The 21,926-nt window shown below is 38.0% G+C and overlaps 1 protein-coding gene across 7 annotated transcripts in view; it reads left to right on the plus strand.

The window, feature by feature from the left end:
- The window catches only part of PASD1 (PAS domain containing repressor 1), a 188,555-nt gene that overhangs the window by 42,941 nt on the left and 123,688 nt on the right, over positions 1-21,926 (plus strand). For all 7 annotated transcript variants that reach the window (XM_047844743.1, XM_047844742.1, XM_047844746.1 and 4 more), the window contains exon 2: positions 2,045-2,164. The gene's annotated coding sequence lies outside the window, so the exon portion shown is untranslated. The remainder of the gene's footprint in view (positions 1-2,044; positions 2,165-21,926) is intronic.

Raw genomic sequence — 21,926 nt, forward strand, 5'->3', positions numbered from 1 at the left:
GACAGCGCATGCACATGAGCGGGGAGAGGCAGAGAGGTGGGGGGAAAGAGGATCCCAAGTAGGCTTTGCACTGTCAGCACAGAGTCTGATTCATGGTTCGAACTCATGAACCATGAGATCATGACCTGAGCTGAAATCAAGGGTAGAGTTGGTCGCTTAACCAACTGAGCCACCCAGGCACCCCTCTCTCAGATATCTTTTAACTACAAGTTCAATTTTATTGACATGTTAAAGGCTATTTGGGTTATGTATTTCTTCTCTTTTTTCTTCCTCTTTTCCTCTTTCTACCTCTCCTTACCCTTTTCCTCCTTCTTTTACTTGCTATTACTGGCTTATTATAAAGAATACAGCTCAGAAAGAAACAAAAGGGGAGATGCAATAAGGTAAAGTATGGAGGAAGGGACACATGCCCTTCCAAAACATGCCATCCTCCTAGAACTTTGATGTGTTGGCCAACCTGGAAGCTCTTCAAACAGCTTAGTTTAGGGATTTTTGTGGAGGCTTAATTGCATAGGCATGATTGATTAAATCATTGGTCATTGGTGACTTTCTCAATCTTCAGCCAGTCACTCCTTCCCAAAAGTTGAGGGTGAGGCTAAAAGTTTCAGTCCTCTAGTCACAGAGTTCGTTACTCAGCCAACCATCCTCCTTTCTGAAACTACCTGGGAGCCCACCAAGAATTACCTCACTAGTGTAAAGTTAGGTGTAGTATTTTTTCTTGAGTGAGCTTTGGTAGTTTGTATCTTTCAGAGTATCCATTTTATGAAAGTTGTCACATTTATTGGTGTATATTGTTCAGACTATTTTCTTATCTTCTTATCTGTAGACTCTGTTGTGATGTCATCTTTCTATTCCTGATATTGGTTATTTTTGTCTTTTCTCCTTTTATTCTCATTTGGCTAGACAAATTGTCAATTTTATTGTCCTTCTCAAAGAATCCCCTTTTGGTTTCGTTTTTCTCTATTGTTTTTCTCTTCTCTACTTCATTGATATTGTTTTAGTCTTTATTATTTTCTTTCATCTACTTTATTTTGATTTAATGTGCTTTTCTTTTTGTAGATTTCTTTTTTTAATGTTTATTTTAGAGAGAGCGAGAGAGCACGAGAAAGAGAGAGTGGGAGAGGGGCAGAGATAGAGGGGGACAGAAGATCCAAAGCTGACAGTGGAGAGCTGGATACAGGGCTGGAACTCATGAACTGTGAGATAATGACCTGAGCAGAAGTCAAACACCTAACTGACAGAGCCACCCAGACACCCCATCTTTCTGTATATTCTTAAAAAACAAGCTGAGGTCACTGATTTGAGACATTTCTTCCCTTCAATATAGGCATTTAGTAATGTAAATTTCCCTATAAGTACTACTTTGGCAGTATTACATAAATTCTGTTATGTTGTGTTTTCATTTTAATTCTGCTTAAAATATATTCTAATTTCCCCTTGACTTCTTCTTTGTCCCATGAGTTACTTATAGGCATGTTATTTACTTTCCAAATATTTGGGGATTATCCAGACATATTTTTCTTATTGATTTCAAATTTAATTCTATTGTGGCCAGAAAATAAACTTCACATGATTTGAAACCTTCTGAATTTATTGAGACTTGCTTTATGACCAGAATATTATATCCATGTTGGTAAATGTCCCATGTGGACTTGAAGAGAATGTGAAGTCTGATGTTATTTAAATTAGTCTATAAATGTCATTAGGTTAATTTAACTGATAGCTTGGTTCAAATTTTCTCTATCTTTACTGGTTTTCTGTCTACTTGTTTTTTCATTTATTGAGAGAATATTGAAATCTCTGAATATGATTGTGGACTTGTCTGTTTCTCCTTGCATTTCAATCAGTTTTTGTTCCATGTAATTTGAAGGTCTTCTATGGGTAGCTAAATGTTCAGGACTTTTTGTTCTCTTGATTAATTGACTTTATTATTATTAAATGAATTCTTTCACTTTGATAATATATTTTCCTCTGAAATCTCTTTTGTCTGATATTAATAGAGCCACTCTGGCCCATGGTTAACTCCATAATCTCTTTCCTACAGGGACAAAACCCAAATGAAAGACTGTCCACCTAAGTTGGTAAACGAATTAAAAGTGATCACAAGTTGTCTCCACCTAGAAGCTGGAAGCTCATTACAGTTGTTCACAAGAAAGAATTCCACGTAAGTTATATTTCTCCAGAAGGGTACAGGAGAAGGAAAGGAGTTAGGATGCTAAGAATGCCAGCAGTAAAATAAAATAATAAAAATGTCTTGTTGGTAAGGATCATGTTGAGAAGAGCTTTTTACAGAAGGCACACATGCCTCTGGTTAAATCAAGCCCCTTCCTAGATGCATTCCTCAGTTTTAGGTTGTAGGTTTTTGCATGCAAACACCCATTAAAACTTGCAGCATCTGTGTATCTCTGCCTCATCCCCCATACACTATTAAAAGTTAAGCCTGAGTAGTACACCTACTGAGATAAGCAAGACTCCTAGATTTGAAACAAGACCCTAGGATCCCCAACAGAGCAAGTTTATTCAGTGAAGTCTTGATAGCCTGAAGTCAGTGATTTCAGATTGGAAAAAGGAAAACTTAGGAGAGATATGTGGTCACTGGTAAAAGGATGTGGGATAAAAAATGATACCTAGTAGTAGGCAAGAGTTGAATGATCTTTGGGGTGCCTGGATGGCTCAGTCGGTTAAGCGTCTGACTTCGGTTCAGGTCATGATCTCGAGGCTTGTTATTTCGAGCCCCAAGTCGGGCTCTGTGCTGACAGCTCACAGCCTGGAGTCTGCTTCAGATTCTGTGTTTCCCTCTTTCTCTACCCCTTCATCCCCCCCCCGTTGCTCTCTTACAAATAAATAATAAAAACATTAAAAAAAAGAATGATCTTCAAGGTATGTGGAGGAGTTTGTAGGAGGGAAATTACATCTCTGCATAGACTTAAATATGGTCACATTATCATGGATGGATTGAAGGTAAAACAAAAAAATACAATTTGGTGTTGGGGGGGGGCACCTGGCTATCTCGGAAGAGGATGCAACTCTTGATCTTGGGGTTTTGAGTTCGAGCCCTATGTTGGGTGTAGGTATTACTTAAATAAAAGTAAATAAAACTTAAAAAAAAACAAACTTGGCAATGGTGAAGGGTGGGAGAGAACATAATGCATCACTGAATAGGGTGGCTGTGGGAAAAAGTTTGGAGGAGACACCCTACTTGCCATATGACCCACCAAAACTGACATACAAAGATGAGGAAGGTGACAGGTCAGTTTGGAAGACTCTTAAAGGGTGCTAAGAAAATTCCCCCTTTCTGCCACCCCAGCATCTTGGCCTTTCCAGCATGTTCCCTCCTCACAGTTTTGTCAGCATGGTATTCTGTGATGTCTAAGCCTCTGGCACCACCATTGGCTGGAGGGGAGCCTTGTAGATGAAACAAAGCTGAAGAGTGTGGCCCCTCATTATCCTATGAAAAGTCATATATAGGCAGGTCATGAGGCTTGGCATAAGACCACTGGGAATTTTTGGCATGGGGAAGGTTACCTGTGAACCACAAGCTCCTAGTAGAGTTATAGAACAACTGACTCTAAGCATCAAAGGGAGGAAAAAAGAGGACCACCTGTAAACCCATGTCCAGAAGCAGTGGCAAAGTGAGATGACTCCACCCAAGATCCTCCTCATCTCCGTTTATTCCCTGCCCCCTAGACTCCTTCCCTGCCCTTGCCTGGCACACACACCCTCCTCAACCTCTCCCTTCTGAAGCCCCCACTCTCTTCCACCCTTCATCTTCTTCCCCCTAAATTAATGCCCCTCTGTGCTCACCCTATTGTCTTTGCAGATGGTCAAGATAACTATGAATGTTAAAAGACACTTTCATGGAAGTTTAAGAAACAAAACGTCTCCCAATGTTCTCATTCCTTTATTTAGCCATTATCACAGGCTGAATGAAAAGTTGAATCAAAATGAGCCTGAGCAAGACCAAGAGAGTGTAGAGAAACTTACCACTTCAAGTGATGACCAGGGCAGCCAGAACTTTAGAGTGGGGCCAGAGACTTCAAATATCTGTGAATTTTCCAAGGTCTAGTCACTAAGAAATGGCCCACTATGTAGAGACCAAGCCATGCACAAACAGGGTACATGCATAGTGATGAGTAAGAACCTGTTGTGAACATTTGCATGTGTGTCTCTGTGAGTTCTCTGATGGTAGAGAAGGACAAAGGGAAGAGGCAGGTGTGTGAGAAGGGACAGAGATGGGGTTCTATGGGGCTGAGGGTTAGACCAGAAAGCCCACAATTAGCCAGACATTGGGAATAAGGACTAGATAAGGTCTGCGCACTGGAGACAAATTTCACAATACTATCCCACAGGGAAGGAGGAAAATTTCTGTTTTTGCATGTGTTTGCAGGGAGTTAGGGGACAGAAACATCAGGGTGAAGATCGCAGGAACCTATATTGGTTGAAGTGTGTCACCCCCCTCAAAAGGCAGATAGTACATAAAATACATTACCTCTAGGCCACCTGCCTCATAGTATTGTTTTTTGCATCCTGCCCTATGCTATAAGAAACTAAAGACCCCCAAAAGAGCGAAAAATCTCACCCTACTAAAAGTCAATGGCAACACCCTCAAGGACTGAAATAATAGTGTTTGGAGGTTACATACCCAACACTGATTAGGGTACTTTCTTGTTAAGAAAACTTGGGATTAAACAGTTGGCTACCAAATGTGAGGGAGGACAGTAGGAGTGGTTCACCCCTAAGGCAGGCAATAAAGGAGAGCACTGTTTGCAGTCATTTTTTTGATTAAATTTTAAATTTTGAGATAATTATAGATTAACATGCAATTATAATTTTGAGATAATTGTAGATTAACATGAAATTATAAGAAATAATACAGATAGATCTCATGTACACTACCCAATTTTCCACAATGGTAGCATCTTCCTTCTAAAACTATAAACCAAGATATTAATATTGATACAGTCAAGATACACAACATTTCCATCATGAAATGAAACCTCATTTGTTGCCCTTTTATAGACATATTCACTTCCTTTGTGGGGATTCATAGACTGTATCCCCTTAAAATTCATATATTGAAGCGTTTATCCCCAATGTGATGGTATTTGGAGGTGGGGGGCTTTGGGAAGTGATTAGGTTTGGATGAGGTCATGGAGTGTGGCCCCCATGATGGGATTGGTGCTTTTATAAGAGGATAAAGAAACCTGAGTTTGCTCTCTCTGCCATGTAAGAATGCAGGAAGAATGCATCTGTCTGTAAACCAGAAGAGGGCCCTCACCATGAACCAAAATGATGGGCACCTTAATCTTGGACTTGCCAGCCTCCAAAACTATGATCAAGAACTTTCTGTTAAGCCATCCAGTCTATAGCTAACAAAGCCATCAGTACTTTGTTATAGCACATTGAGCTAATATTATCTCTCATACCCACCTCCTCCCCTGGCAACTACTAATCTGTTCCCATTTTTATAATTTCATCTTTTCAAGAATGTTATATAAATTGAATAATACAGTCTGTAAGATTTTGCAATTTTTTTTCACTTAGCATAATTATCTGAACATTCATCCCGGTTGTTGTGTGTATCAACAATTCACTTTTTATCACTGAGTAGTGTTCCTTGACATGAATGTACTATACTGTGGCCAGTGCTAGGATAAGAAAACTTGAACTGTAATTGATGAATTGCTGGAAGTTTGGGGTGGACAACTCTGAATTAAAAACTATTGGGAGACCCAGTCATAGGATAAGGGGCAAAATAGTGTGAGATCCACCTCCAGGACCTCAACCAGGTTTCACAGTAAATATTAGAGAAAAAATCCCTTGGGCTTCTGGCAGAGGAAGGGAAAAAGGAACCATTTTGAAATACATCAGAGCACTCTGTTCTTTGTAACAAGGCCTGCCTTCAGAAGAATCCAGTTAACCAGAGCCTAACCTGCTGGGGTATCATCGCAGCTTAACTGACCAGTGGGAAGAGAAATAACCAACTCGAGTCAGCTCTAGCTTTCCACATGGGAGAAGGGGTATACTCAACTCCAGCCCACTCTAGTCATCCTGTTCCACCTAAGGGGTGGTAAATGAGAAACACTTGTGAAATTCACAATTCAGAGATACAGGCTCCCTAAAAGAGTGAGACATAATCATAGGACAGTAGAACATATCATCCCAGACCTTACCACCACATTACTAAAGGCTTACTTACAGCAGTTCCTTTTACACAGTACATCGTATTTGGCTATCAAGAAAATATTACAAGGCATACTAAAAAGCAAAAAACACAATTGGAAGAGATAGAGTAAGCATTAGGAGCAGACATGGTAAGGATGTTGGAATTATTAGATCAGGAATTTAAAACAACTATGATTAATATGATAAGGGCTCTCATGGATAAAGTAGACAGCATGCTGGTGAAGGTGTGGAGCAAGAGGGATTTTCATTCATTGCAGGTGGGAATGTAAAATGGTACAGCCACTTTGGAAGACAGCTTGGCGACTTCTTACAAACAAAATATATTCTTACCATATGATCCACCAGTCATACTTGTTGGTATTTACTCAAGTGAGTTGAAAACTTATCTCCACACAAAAACCTGTAGCCAGATGTTTATACTAGCTTTATTCATAATTGTCGAAACTTGGAAGCAATCAAGAAGTCGTTCACTAGATGAATGGATAAACTGTCATATATCCAGACAATGGAATATTATTGAGATTAAAAAAAAAAGAGCTATCAGTTCATGAAAAGCCATGGAGAAAGCTTCAATACATATTACTAAGTGAAAGAAGCCAATCTGAAAGGTCTACACACTGTATGATTCAAACTTCAGTTGACCCTTGAACAGCACAAGTTTGAACTGTATGGGTCCACTTATATGCTGATTTTTTTCTATAAATACAGTACAGTACTATAAATGTATTTTTTATTTTCTAAATATTTTATTTTCTCTAGCTTTATTATAAGACTAGAATATATGATACATATAACATACAAAATGTGTGTTAATAAACGTTTATCAGTTATGCTTCTGGTCAATATAGGCTATTTGTAGTTAAGTTTTGGGGGAATCAAAACTTATACATGGATTTTTGACTGCATGGGATATCCATCCCCCTAAACTTCACGTTGTTTAAGGGTCAACTGTATATGACATTTTGGAAAAAGTAAAAGTATGGAAACAATAAAAATCAGTGGTTGCCAACAATTGGGGAGGGAGAGATGAATAGGTTGAGCATAGAGGATTTTCAGGGCAGTGAAAATACTTTGCATGATACTGTAATAGTGATTATATATTTGTCCAAACCTATAGAATGTACAACACTAAGAGTGAACCCTAATGTAAAATATGGTGTTAAATGATTATTATGTATTAATGTAGGTTTATCAACTGTAAAAAATGTCTTACTCTGGTAAGGGATGCTGAAAATGGGTGAGGGAGGCTATGTACGTATGGGGACAGGAGTATATGAGAAATCCCTGTACCTTCCTCTTTTGCTATAAACTTTCAACTTCTTTTAAAAAAGTCCTAAAAATATATAAAGTGATACAGCCAAAAATCAAATATGTAAATTAAAATGGAATATTTAAAATATTCAAGTAATAAGAAGTCAAGAAAGGAAGAACAAGGAATAAGAGCACAGAAGCAACAAACAAAACTGATACAGTGGAAGACCTAAATCCAACCATATTAGTAAGTACATTAAATATAAAAGATATATACACATCAATTAAAACAGTAAAATTGTCGGGGAGCCTGGGTGGTTCAATCAGTTAAGCATCAGACTCTTGACCTCAGTTCAGGTCTTGATCCCAGGGTTGTGAGTTTAAGCCCTACATTGGACTATGTGGAAGGCATGAAGCCTATTTAAAAAAGAAAAAGAAAAAGAAAAATTGTCAAATTAAATAACAAAAATAAGACCCAACTATATGCATCCTACAATAAACCCATTTTATTTTTTTCCTTTTCTTAACGTGTGTGTGTTATGCCGTTAAACTTTAACTTGATTTTATTTATTTATTATTTTAAATTGAAGCATAGTTGATATATTAAGTTACATTTGTTTTAGGTGTATAACATAGTGATCCTACAGTAAGCCCACTTTAAATATAATGATATATTTATATAATTTACAAGTAAAAGAATTGATAAAGATGTAACGGGTAAACATCAATGAAATTAAGGAAGCATGTGTATATTATTATTAAGAAGGAAACTTCAGAACAAAGCAATTGCCTAGGTTAAAAGAGATATTACATAGTGATTAAATAGTCTATCTGCTTAAAATATATAACAACCCTAAATGTGTATGCACTTCATAACAGAGTTCCAAAACACATTAAGCAAAAACAGGAATTAAAGGAAACAGAAAATCCACAAATATTTTTGGAGAATGCAACACTCCTCTCCCAGTAACGAGTAGAACAAGTAGAGAATCAGAAATTGTATGTCAGAGATGAACAACCTATCAGCCAACTTGACCTAATTGATATTCCTAGAGCAATCCACCCCAAGCAGTAGATTACAAATTCTTTTCACGGGCATATGGACCATTCTCTAGAATATGTAACATCATAGGCCATATAATAAACTTTAAAATATTTATAAAAATTGAAATCATACAAAATATGCTCTCTGACAATATCAGAATTAAACTAGAAATCATTAAGAGAAATATACCTGGGAAATTCTTTAATATTTGGAAATTAATAACATTTCTAAATAATCCATGTATCAAAGATTATAATTCAAGGAAAAGTAGAAAATATTAATTGAGTGAAAATGTAAATGACATAATCAAAATTTGTGGAATATAGCTAACATAGTTTTTTGGGGGAAGTTTATAATATTAAAGCTTACATTAGAAAAGAAGAAAAATCTCAAATCAATGACATAAGCTCCTACATTATGAAGCTACAAGCATAATAGCACAGTAAATTCAAAGCAAGAAGATGCAAAAGTAAGGAAATAATAAAGATGAAAGCAGAAATCAATGAAATTGAAAACAGAAAATAGGCTAAATCAATGAAACCAAATACTTGTTCTTTTTTTTCCCAAGTTTTTATTTAAATTCCAGTTAACATACAGTATAATATTAACTTCAGGTGTAGAATTTAGTGATTCAGTGCTTCCAGACAACACTTGGTACTCATCATGATAAGTGCCCTCCTTAATACCCATTACCTATTTCAACAAGACAAAATACCATGTAATTTCACTCATGGAATATAAGAAAGCTTGTTCTTTATAAAAATAAATAAAACTGATAAGCCTCTAGCCAGATAGACCACGAAAAGGAGAGAGAAGACACAAATTACCAATATGTGTCATGCAAGAAAGGATATCAGTACGGATATTAAAAGGATGATTAATTAATAACATGGACAACCCTATGCCAGTAAATTTGACATATTAGATAAAATGGACAAATTACCTAACAAAAAGTCACTTAAGAAATAGATAACCTGAAAAGTTGTATTTATATTAAAGGAATTGAATTCATAGTTAAAAACCTTCCATTAAAAAAAACCAAAACACAAAACTTCAGTCCAGATGGTTTCTGGTGAATTGTCCTAAATATATAAAGGAGGAATAATACTCATTCCATTACAAAAACTCTCCATAAAATAGAAGAGGTGGAAATACTTCCAAATTCATTTTTTGAAGCCAGCATTAACATGATTACCAAAACCAAAGGCATTACAATAAAGGAAAACTACAGACCAGTATCCTTCACGAATATAAATGTGAAAGTTCTCACCACAATATTAGCAAATTGAATTCAACAATATATAAAAAATAATGCATCATGACCAAGTGGAATTTATCCCAGAAATGCAAGCCTGGTTCAACATGCAAAAAAAAAAAAAAAAAAAAATTAAAAAAATAAATAAAAGTAAAAAAGTAAATAAATAAAACTAAAAATGAAAACCACACAATCATATCAACTGATGCAGAAAAAGCATTTGATGAAACTCAGTATCCATTTATGATAAAAACACTGTGCAAACCACAAATAAAAGGTAAACCCGATAAAAATGATAACCTGATAAATGGCATCTATGAAAATTATTAAGCTAACATAATTCCTAATGGTGGAAAATTGAATTCTTTCTCTTTAGGTCAAGCACAAGCCAAGGGTGCTGCTTTAACCAATACTATTCAACATCATCCTTGGAATCCTAGCAACTGCAATAGGAGAGGAGCAAAGAAATAAAACACACCCACATTGGAAAGGAGGAAATAGAATTATCTCTATTAGCAAACAGCATTACTGTCTAACTAGAAAAATATAATGAAATCTCAAAAAGCTCTTAAAAGTACTTAGGGAGTTTAGCAAAATCACATTGTAGAAGTCAATAAACAAAAATTAATTGTATTCTATATTGTCAGTGAATATTTGGAAATTGAAATTTTTTACAGCTTTAATGAGGTATAATGGATATACAAAAATCCTGCACATGTTTAATACATATAATTTGATGTATGTGGACATATGCATTCACCCATGATGCCATCACTATAATCAGAGTAGTAGATATTTCTGCACCTCCCAAAGTTTCCTTATGTCCCTTTGTTTTGGTTTCTGTTTTTGTTTTATTTTGTGATAAGAATATTTAAAATCGTGTCAACCTTTTAACAAATTTTTAAGTGTGTAATACAGTATTGCTAACTATAGGCACTATGCTGTACAGCAAATCTCTAGAACTTATTCATCTTACATAATTGAAACTTTATACCTATTGAACCCCATTTCCCCTTCCCCCAGCTTCTGGCAACCACCATTGTATTTTCTGCTTCTGTGAGTTTGACTATTTTAGATACTTCATATAAGTGGAATCATGCAGTATTTGTCCTATTGTGAGTGGCTTATTTCACCTAGCATAATGTAGAAAGTATTTACAGTAGCTCAAAATATGGAATATTATATGTAAACCTAGAAAATTATGTGCATGTCCTGTATGCTGAAAACTACAAAATATTGGTGAAAAAAATAAGATCTAAATAAATGGAAAGACATACTGTGTTCATTAATTGGAAACATTACTAAGATGTCAATTCTCTACCAATAGATCTATGGACATAGTCCCCATCAAAATCCTGGAAGGTTTTTGTAGATATCAACAAACTTATTCTAAAATTTATATGGTAGACCATAAGAAGTAGAATAGGAAAAATTTTGGAAAAGAACAGTTAGAGGACTCACACTACCTTATTTTAAGACTTCGTATAGAGCTTAAATAAACAAATCAGTATGATCTTGATGGAAGGATAGACACATAGATCAATGGGAAAAAATTGAGAACCTAGAAATAGACCCACACATATCTAGCCAACTGAGTTTTAACAACATTGCAATGGCAATTCAAAGGAGAAAAAATAGCCTTTTCAACAAATGCTGCATGAAAATTTTCACATCCATATGCAAAACAATTGAAACGACTTTACATATACCTCAAATCTTAAACATAAATCACTCAGAATGGATTATAGACCTTAATGGAAAATTTTAAACTATAAAAATTTTAGATGAAAACAGGAAAAATCTTTGTGACCTTAGGTTAGAGAAATAGGTTTTAGATACAATACTGAAAGTATGACTATAAAAAGAAAAAATAACAAATTGGACTTTATATAAATAAAAAATATCCCCTCTGCAAAAGACATCATTAAAAGGATAAAAATATAAGACATAGACTGGGAGAAAATACTTGCTAATCACATATCTGACAAAGGAATTTATCTAGAATATACCAACAAATCTCAAAACCCAAAAATAAGACCAAACAGTCCAATTAGAAGAATGGGGGCACCTGGGTGGCTCAGTCGGGTTGAGCATCTGACTTCGGCTCAAGTCATGATCTCAGGGCTTGTGAGGTCAAGCCCCGCATCAGGTTTGCTTCTGTCAGCACAGAGTCTGCTCCAGATCTTCTGTCCACCTCTCTCTGCCCCTTCCCTGCTTGTGCTCTCTCTCTCAAAAATAAATAAATCTTAAAAAAATGTAGAGGAGGGGCGCCTGGGTGGCGCAGTCGGTTAAGCGTCCGACTTCAGCCAGGTCACGATCTCGCGGTCCGTGAGTTCGAGCCCCGCGTCGGGCTCTGGGCTGATGGCTCAGAGCCTGGAGCCTGTTTCCGATTCTGTGTCTCCCTCTCTCTCTGCCCCCTCCCCCCGTTCATGCTCTGTCTCTCTCTGTCCCAAAAATAAATAAACGTTGAAAAAAAAAATTTAAAAAAAAAAAAAAAATGTAGAGGATATTTGAACATATATTTCACCAAAGAAGATATATGGGTGTATCAAAGAAGATACATGGTGGGGCGCCTGGGTGGCGCAGTCGGTTGAGCGTCCGACTTCAGCCAGGTCACGATCTCGCGGTCCGTGAGTTTGAGCCCCGCGTCGGGCTCTGGGCTGATGGCTCAGAGCCTGGAGCCTGTTTCCGATTCTGTGTCTCCCTCTCTCTCTGCCCCCTCCCCCCGTTCATGCTCTGTCTCTCTCTGTCCCAAAAATAAATAAACGTTGAAAAAAATTTAAAAAAAAGAAGATACATGGAAGATACATCTTTATGCAGATAAATATGCACATGAAAATATGATCAGCATCATTGTTTGGTTTGGAAATGCAGTTTAAAACCACAATGAGAACCACTACACATCTGTTAGAATGACTAACATTCAAAAATATGTAAAAAAGAAAAAATGGACAAACCAAGTGCTGGTGAGGTTGTAAAGCTACTAGAAGCCTCATACAATGCTGGTGGGAATGCAAAATGGTACTGCCATGTTGAAGACAGTTTGGAAGGTTTTTTTTTTAAAGTTAAACATACACTTTTCATATGACCTAGCGATTTTACTCGTAGGTATTTATCCAAGTGAAATGAAAACACATGTTCACACACAAAAAATTGTATATGTATGTTCATGGCAGCTTTATTCATAATGTTAAACAAAAACTGGAAATAACCCAAACTGGGAAATGGATAAACTATGACACATCCATCCAATGGAATACTACTCAGTAATGAAGAGAACTGATACACACAACATGGATGAATCTCAGATGCATTATGCTAAGTGAAAGAAGCCTATCTGAAAAGGTTAAATACTCTGATTTCATTCCTATGACAACCTGTAAATGTTATGTGTGTGGGGCAGAGGATGTTTAACTACAAAGGGGTAGCATGTGAGAACTTTTGGAGGGGGTTAGATATGGAATTGTTCTGTGTCATTGTTATGGCAGTGGTTGTATGACTCTGAGGTAGTCTTTTCCAAATTCATCAACTGTATACCAGAAGAGTGATTTTTTTCTTAATGTAAATAAAAATAAGGTTAAATTAAAAAATATACGTGTGGGGGGAAGCCCTCTGGCTGGTTTTTGGATAAAAGTATATGAGAGAGCAAAGGCAGATGTGAGTAAACCAGTTAAGAGGTTACCTCACTTATGCACATGAGAGATAATGGTGGACTGGACCAGGGCAGGAACAGAGGAATTGGATCAGAGTGGATAGAAATGGTAACTAATGAGGAGGTAGACTAAACAGTGAATGGTGATTGATTAATTGTGTGGCAGAGGAAGTAGGATGAGTCTAGAATTACTCCTAGGTTTCTAGTTTGCTAATAAGCTTCAGTGTTGCAATTTGTAGAATATAAAACCGAAGAAGAGGGCCAAGAGTTGGAAGAAAGATGACATGTTCATTTCGGGACACAGCACATTGTGGAACAAATTGTGCCTGTTGGATTTTCAAGTTTGGTGCTCAGGGGGAAAGGTCTGGGCTACAGATCAATATTTGGGAGCCCATCAGCTTGGAAGTGTTTCATCAACATATGAAACATGTTCCTGATCTTTTTTAGTCACTTATTCAACAGTTGACCTTTCCCTCCTTTTGAAGCTCTCTGGTATCTTAACTTCTGTGACAATGCACCATCATGATTCTTCTCACATTTCTGTGCAGTTTTCCCCAGTCTTCTTTGTGGACTACTCTTGCTCCATCTGGTGAATATTTCTCAAGAACCCTACTATGTGCAGGTTGTCATACCAGGTATTGAATTCTCTGCCCTAAAGGAGTTTATAGTCTAGCGAATTCTTCCTTGGCCTGCCCTTTAAATAATAGCATTTCCAGATTTCTGCCTACTGCTCTTCCTGGGCACTTTGTTTTGGCCTCTAGGTGGCCCCAGAGCATCTAAGATGGATGGGAAGGGGCTTGAATAATAAATCTACAAACACTCACAGGGTCCTCAGTAGTCTAGGCCTCAGTCAAGTACATTCAAAGCAGGCTCAAAAGGAAGTTATTCTTGGCCTTTATGATCTTGTCTGTGTTCACACTCCAGATCATCTCTCTCCAATTTCCCCTTCGTTCATTCCTGTCTGTCCACATGAATCTTTTTACTCTTCCTCTAATGTACCAAGCTCAGTCCTGTCTTAGGGCCTTCATTCATGTGGTTCCATTTGCTTAGTACACCCTCACCTGTGCTACCCAACCGTCCTCAACCAAATCTTTGGGTTAGTCCTACTCCATCCTTTAGGTTTCAAATTGTTAAATATGCTTTTGTCAAGGAGGCTTTCTCTTACTTTCCCAAACTGAATGAGGTCCCCTTTTTATTCTGTTTCATAGCACCCTATACTCTTCTTTCATAGCACCTATTACCATTTGTGATTTTTCTGTTCAATAGATCTCTCCACTAGACTATAAGCCTTAGGAAATCAACAACTTTGTTTGGTTTTGTGCTCTGCTGTATTCCCAGTGCCTGGAACATACTATAGGCTCAATATATATTTATTGAGTGAATAAATAAATAAATGGCTACCTGGAAGTTTGGGCAAAAATGTCATTCCTGGAGGTACATAATCCAAGAGCAACCATTTGTATTTACCCCTACATTACCCAGATAGTCTAGCTACTCAAGGTTCTTGCGGTTCCATTTCAGCCAGAAGACAGATCACAGAAAGTCTCTGAGCTTTGGCCCAGAGGTCAGAAATCCTAAGTTCTTCTTCTGGTTTTTCTACTTACTAGTTTTGTGGTCTTAAACAAGCCTTGTGCCCCCTGGACCTCAGTTTCTTCATCTGATAAATGGGAACAGTAATTTTTATCCTGCCTACCTCATAGTACTGTGGTGATAATTGAGACAAGATATCCTATGGCACTTTATAAACAATGATGCACTGTGCATGCATAAAGAATGGCTATCACAATGTCCCATCTGAATTGTTGCTGTTATTGTCATCAAAGATTTCCTCAGGACTCCTCAACATCAATGTTTTGAGACTCTGGAGTGAGTTGGTTGCTTCCCATTCAGCCAAAAAGAGGTACTCATTAGAGAAAGCACATGTACCAGCCCAATCCAGCTTTCTGGAGTAGATTCCACTGGTTTTCTTTCCTGAAAAGCTAGATGATAGCATTTTGGCAGAGGATGGGAAAATATGAAGTCATGGCTCATTCTTTCAATGGTAGTGTGCTTATAATGGACCCAGGGATGGCCCAGATGGACTAACAGCTTATGCTTGATACACAGAAAGTTTGCAATAGTCAAATTACAAGGATGAATCATGTCTCAAGCAGAGAAAATGTTCATTTGTTACACAGAACAGACTCCAAGGACCATCCAATCCAGGAAGGGCTGCATTCAACCATCCCACACAGTAAAGAGAGATTGGCAACTCATGTTGAAGGAGACAAAAGTAAGAGAACACATAGTACTTTGATTTTTTTAATGTTTATTTTACTTATTTTGAGAGAGAAAGAGCCAGTGCACATGAGTGGGGAGGGTGAGAGAGAGAGAGAGGGAGAGAGAGAATCCCAAGTAGGCTCCACACTGTCAGTGCAGAGCCCAATGTGGAGCTTGAACTCACACACCGTGAGATCATGACCTGAGCCGAAATCAAGAGTTGGATGCTTAACTGACTGAACCACCCAGGCTTCCCTAGCACTTTTAGAGAAATCAAAGCTCCCTCACCCAGACACAATCTGTTCCCTGGACCTGAGGAATTTTTAGATGGAGTAACAAACACACTATCTGTAAAGCAGCACCTGTTTGGCTTGTGGTGGGCATTTAGATATTTGTTGAACAAGAAACAAATTTCTTTGCAGAATCATGAAGAATGAGACTTGAATGAGGCAAAAGCCACTCTGATTTTTCCATAAACAGAAAGAGGCAAATTCCAGACAGTAAAGACTGGGTGATTTTATTTTATTTAAAAAATTTTTTTAATGTTTATTTACTTAAAAAAATAATGTTTTTAAAAAATTTATTCTTCAGAGAGAGAGAGAGACAGAGCATGAGCAGGGGAGGGGCAGAGTGAGAGAGGGACACAGAATCCAAAACAGGGTCCAGGCTCTGAGCTGTCATCACAGAGCCTGATGTGGGGCTCGAACTCATGAGCCATGAGATCATGACCTGAGCCGAAGTCAGACACTTAACCGACTGAGCCAACCAGGCGCCCCAAGACTGGGTTATTTTAAAGGTTGGTTCCTTAAGTGAGCTGATTTAAAATTGCTGTCAGACTGGAGAAAAAATTTTAATGATATGTGCCATAGGACTATCCCTGACATTGTTCTAGTCACTATTTCTATCAATACCATAGGAGAAGACTTCAAGCCATTTGAAGGTTTTCTGCCTGCCCTCATGGAAATAGGCCTGACCTCCTCTGAAGAGATGTTCACTTCTGCAAAAGGGTCTGGGTAGCCTCATAAAGGCTTAAATAAAGGATAAAGAGCATTCAAATAAGCAGAGCTGTGCATAAGAGCACCAACACTGTGAGCAGGTGAGGTGATGCAGGATGCTTGAGGATAAGAGAGCAGACTGGTTGGGCTGAAATGGAGACCTCCATGTTGGGAAGAAGAATTGAAGGTGATAAGATTGGTAGGATGGTGTGCAGGGGCCAGATCAGGAAAGCCCTGCCAGGTTGGCTAAGAAGTTTGGATTTTATGATTCTGCAAATGTGCAACAATTCATTCACTTATTCATTCACTCAGCATACATTTATAGACTTTCTCCTTAACCCTGCAGCTACTTTTTTTTGGTAACATTTATTTATTATTGAGAGATAGAGACAGAGCATGAGCATGGAAGGGGCAGAGAGAAGGGGAGACACAGAATCTGAAACAGGCTCCAGTCTCTGAGCTGTCAGCACAGAGCCCGACGTGGGGCTCGAAGCCACAAATCGCGAGATCATGACCTGAGCCGAAGTTGGACGCTTAACCAACTGAGCCACCCAGATGTCCTAACCCTGCAGCTACTTCTTGTAGCCATGCAGATGAGGAAGATAGGATCCCTGCTTTCAAGATACTCACTGTCTTACAAGGCAATCCAACTCATCAATGAGCAGCCGACTAAAACAATGTGCCAGAGAACAGGGAGGAGAGGGTGTCAGGAGAGTCATGGTGCAGTTGCTGGGGCAGGAGTGAGAGTGGGGGTTGAGAGTGCAGTCAGATGTGTTCTTTAGGTGAGCAGTTCCAAATTGGCCTCTCATTGACCAGTACTTGCGGTGTGAATATGTATCACTGAACAATGTGAAGAGTTTTGCATAAGTAAAATGTATTCAAAATGTTTTACTGTAAGATTTTTAATTTTTACTATTTTTTTTATAAGAAATGCCCATCTTAGGGGTGCCTGGGTGGGTCAGGCTGTTAAGCTTCCGACTTCGGCTCAAGTCATGATCTCACAGTTTGTGAGTTTGAGCCCCACGTGGGGCTCTGCTGACAGCTCAGAGCCTGGAGCCTGCTTCAGATTCTGTGTCTCTCTCTCTCTGTCTGCCCCTCCCCTGCTCACTCTCTGTCTCCCACTCAAGAATAAATAAACATTAAAAAAATTAAAAAAAAAGAAATACCCATCCTATTTTTGAAACAGTGGTGATTAAGTAGATGGTAACTGGACCTCCTTCCTTGGCAAGAAGTTTCATCTCACATCACTCCCTCCCCAGCTGGCTAGTTATGCCCAGTGGCACCTTCTGGAGTGTGGCAGATGCCATCTTAGAAAGTATATGGGCAGGAGCAGCAAGAAGAATGGAAGTGAAGGGCAGAGAGCCTAGATAAAGATGGAAGGGAAGGAAACAAAATTTAAACAGGAATCAGGTTGACAGGAACAAGCTTGGGAGTCTCCTGGCACTTGCCTCCATGATGCATACAGCCAAATAGAGTACACAGAGCTAGACAAGCCAGAGAGGACCCAGCACAAGAAAGAGGTTTCATTTAAAATGGAAGGGATTATTAATCTGGATATCGAAAGGAATGTCAGGCTGAAGAAGCAATTTACAGAATGGTGACATGAATACCTCTGTGTTCCCTCTTCCCAGTGAAACAACCATAAATGGTGAATGTTACTGAAGAATGCAACTATTTTAAGTCTCTGGAAATTCAGGGTACCTGCCTGGCTCAGTTGGTAGAGCATGTGACTCGATCTTGAGGTTGTAGGTTTGAGCTCCACCTTGGGTGTAGAGATTACTAACAAAATAAAATCTTTTTTTTTTTTTCAACATTTATTTATTTTTGGGACAGAGAGAGACAGAGCATGAACGGGGGAGGGGCAGAGAGAGAGGGAGACACAGAATCGGAAACAGGCTCCAGGCTCTGAGCCATCAGCCCAGAGCCTGACGCGGGGCTCGAACTCACGGGCCGCGAGATCGTGACCTGGCTGAAGTCGGACGCTTAACCGACTGCGCCACCCAGGCGCCCCAACAAAATAAAATCTTAAAAAATAGTTTAAAGTCTCTGGAAATTCAGGGATGTCGGGGTGGCTCAGTCGGTTAAGTGTTGGATTCTTGATTTCAGCTCAGGTCATAATCTCACGGTTCATGAGCTCGAACCTGCATCGGGCTCTGTGCTGACAGTCCAGAGCCTGCTTGGGATTCTCTTTCTCCCCCTCTCTCTGCCCTCTCCCTCTCTCTCTTTCTCAAAAATAAATAAAACATTTTTAAAAAGTCTCTGGAAATTCAGAAAGTATTCAGCAAATGGGGAAACATGTATTTAAAATAATCTACTAAATTGCAGTAGAAACAGTGACTCACTCCCTTATCCACCCCTAAACTCATCATGTTGGAAACTCAACTCCTCCCAGCTGCAGCTCAGGACCACTCAAGACCAAAGGATCACTATAAATCAGCCCTAGACTTATTTCTCCCCAGGAAAGGCAGGCTACCATCATTCTGCCTCTGTTCCAGCTGCATGTTGGAGAGATTTGGAACTCAGAGAAGGGGCAGGGGAAACTATTAAAAGAAGTTGGGTTTTTGAAAAAATCAATACAATTGACAAACTATTGGATAAGTAGATCAAGAAAATGTGAGAAGACTCAAATCAGGAATGAAAGAGGGAACATTACTACTGGTCTGACGGGTAATAAAAAGGTTTATAAAGGAATACTATGAACAATTGTATACCAATGAATTAGATAACTGAGATGAGATGGCAAATTTTCTGGAAGGACCCAAAATACTGAAACTGATTTAAGAAGAAATAGGAAACCTAAACAGACCTTTAAAAAGTAAAGAGATTGAATTTAATAACTCAAATTAGTTCCCCCAGTGAATAGCCAGACCTGCATGGCTTCATGGCTAAATTCTACCAAATGTCTAAAGAATTAATACCAATCTTTCTTGAACTTTCAAAAATAGAAAAGGAGGGAACAATTCCCAATGCATTCTAGGAAGCCAGTGTTATACCCTGATACCAAAACTAGATAAATACATTACAACAAAACTACAGACCAATATTCCTCATGAATATTGATGCAAAAAGAAACTCAACAAAGTGATGGCAAACTGAGTTCATCAACATATAAAAAGGATTATGTACCATGACCAAGTGGGATTTCACCCAAGAATGCAATGTTGGTGCGTGTGTGTGTGTAGTTATTTTCTATACTATCCTAATTTTCTTTGTAGAGCACTTCACAGACTATTATATTTGATTAAATTATCATGAAACACTGTGATTTAAAGGGCAGCAAACCACAACCAACATGTGACCAAATTCTGCCTGTAGTTGCCTGTTTTTGTAAATAAAGTTTTAGTGAGACAAATGGAACATAGTGTAGGGGAGGAAAACTTCCCATCTTCTCTTATACATTCTTTGGCTGATCTAATAATTAAATTGGCATAAGAAAGATTAACAGGACAAAAGCAGATTTAATTTTGTGTACACAGGAGCTCATAAAAATATGATATTCAAAAAAGTGAGCAAAGCCGGAAGCTTTTATACATTTTAGACACAGAAACAATAAATTTGTGAAGACGTGACAAGACAAAGAGGTTTGGGCTTGAGGTAGTAAATTAGTGAGGAAGTAACAAGGTTTATTTATACAGGTTTCTCCCCCTTAAATTCCCTATCTCTGATGATAAGGATGCCTCTCTTCTTCCTGGTGCAGGGAGCATACCTTTCACATGGAAGATTTATTTCCTGTTTTCAGGGAGACAAAGGAGGGTCAGAGTGTCCTCCTTGTACTGGCTGTTTCTTAAGTAACCTTAATTCAAAATAATCAATATGCTAAATTGGGATATTTTGAGGTAACATATTCTACCCCCACTCAATGGCCACACTCATTATTTACATATTGCCTATTCTGCTTTTGTGCTACAATGACAGAATAAAGTGGTTGGGAGAGACTATTAAACGAACCACAAAAGCCTAAAATATTTGGTGGGGCGCCTGGGTAGCTCAGTCGGTTAAGCATCCGACTTCGGCTCAGGTCATGATCTCACAGTCCATGAGTTCGAGCCCCGTGTCGGGCTCTGTGCTGACAGCTTGGAGCCTGGAGCCTGCTTCAGATTCTGTATCTCCCTTACTCTGACCCTCCCCTGTCCATTCTCTGTCTTTCTCTGTCTCAAAAAGAAATAAACATTAAAAAAATTAAAAAAAAAATTAGTATCTGATGCTTTACAGAGAATGTTATCCAGAAATTTTCTAGATCTGAAAATCAAATTTCTGAAAAGTTCAATAACCTGCCCAACATCATACCACTATGAATGTGATAGAGTTGAAATTTGAGTGCATACCACCCGATTCTGGGCCCATGGTCATAACAAATATCATTATCCCTGCCTTATTACCTGAGAGTGCTGCTATTACCCCACCATTTCCAACAATGGCCTTCAGATTTAATGTTTCCTTTCTAAAATATCATCAATTTTATTTTCACTTTTTAAAAATATTAAAAGTCATCTATTTACCTCTGAATACTTCTTCAGATATATTTCATAGATTTAATGTTAATTGTATTGGTTTTCATTGTTTTATAGTCTATAAGTACTCATTTATTGTCTCTTTGATTGAATTTTTGTTTGTGACATCTTTTACTCTTTCAATTTTCAGGTGGATGCAATTATTTTTTAATTAAAATATAAAACATATAGCATTTCATTTTCCAGTGAGGATAGAGACCATTTTCCATGTATGCAGAGGAGAGAATGCTTTTGTATCATAGTTGATTTATTGAGTTAGACATTTCTTGCTTCTATATAATATATGATTTTTTAAATTTTTAATAGTTTTTAAAGTTTGAGTACAGTTGACACATAATGTTACATTAGTTTCAGGTGTAAAACATCGTGATTCAACTTCTCTATACTCTAAAATACATAATTTCTAAATGTGTTTGAGTATAACATACTTAGAGAAAAGTGCACACACTGTAAGATACACCTCAAAAAAGGATCAGAAAGTGAAAAATCATGTATATCCATTCCAGATATCTTGCTGTATGAACTTAGGTGAATAGTAAGAAAGGCATCTGACTTCTGCAGTACCTTGGTGGCTCATTCAGTTAAGCATCCAACTCTTGATTTCGGCTCAGGTCATAATCTCATGATTCATGAGATCAAGCCCCTTGTTGGGCTCCACAATGACAGTGCGGAGCCTGCTTGGGATTCTCTCTCTCTACTTCTCTCTTTCTCTCTCTCTCTCTCAAAATAAATAAATAAACATTAAAAAAATCTGACTTTCTGTATTGAAACA

This window comes from Prionailurus viverrinus, chromosome X (assembly GCF_022837055.1).
Source record: "Prionailurus viverrinus isolate Anna chromosome X, UM_Priviv_1.0, whole genome shotgun sequence".
Taxonomy (NCBI): domain Eukaryota; kingdom Metazoa; phylum Chordata; class Mammalia; order Carnivora; family Felidae; genus Prionailurus; species Prionailurus viverrinus.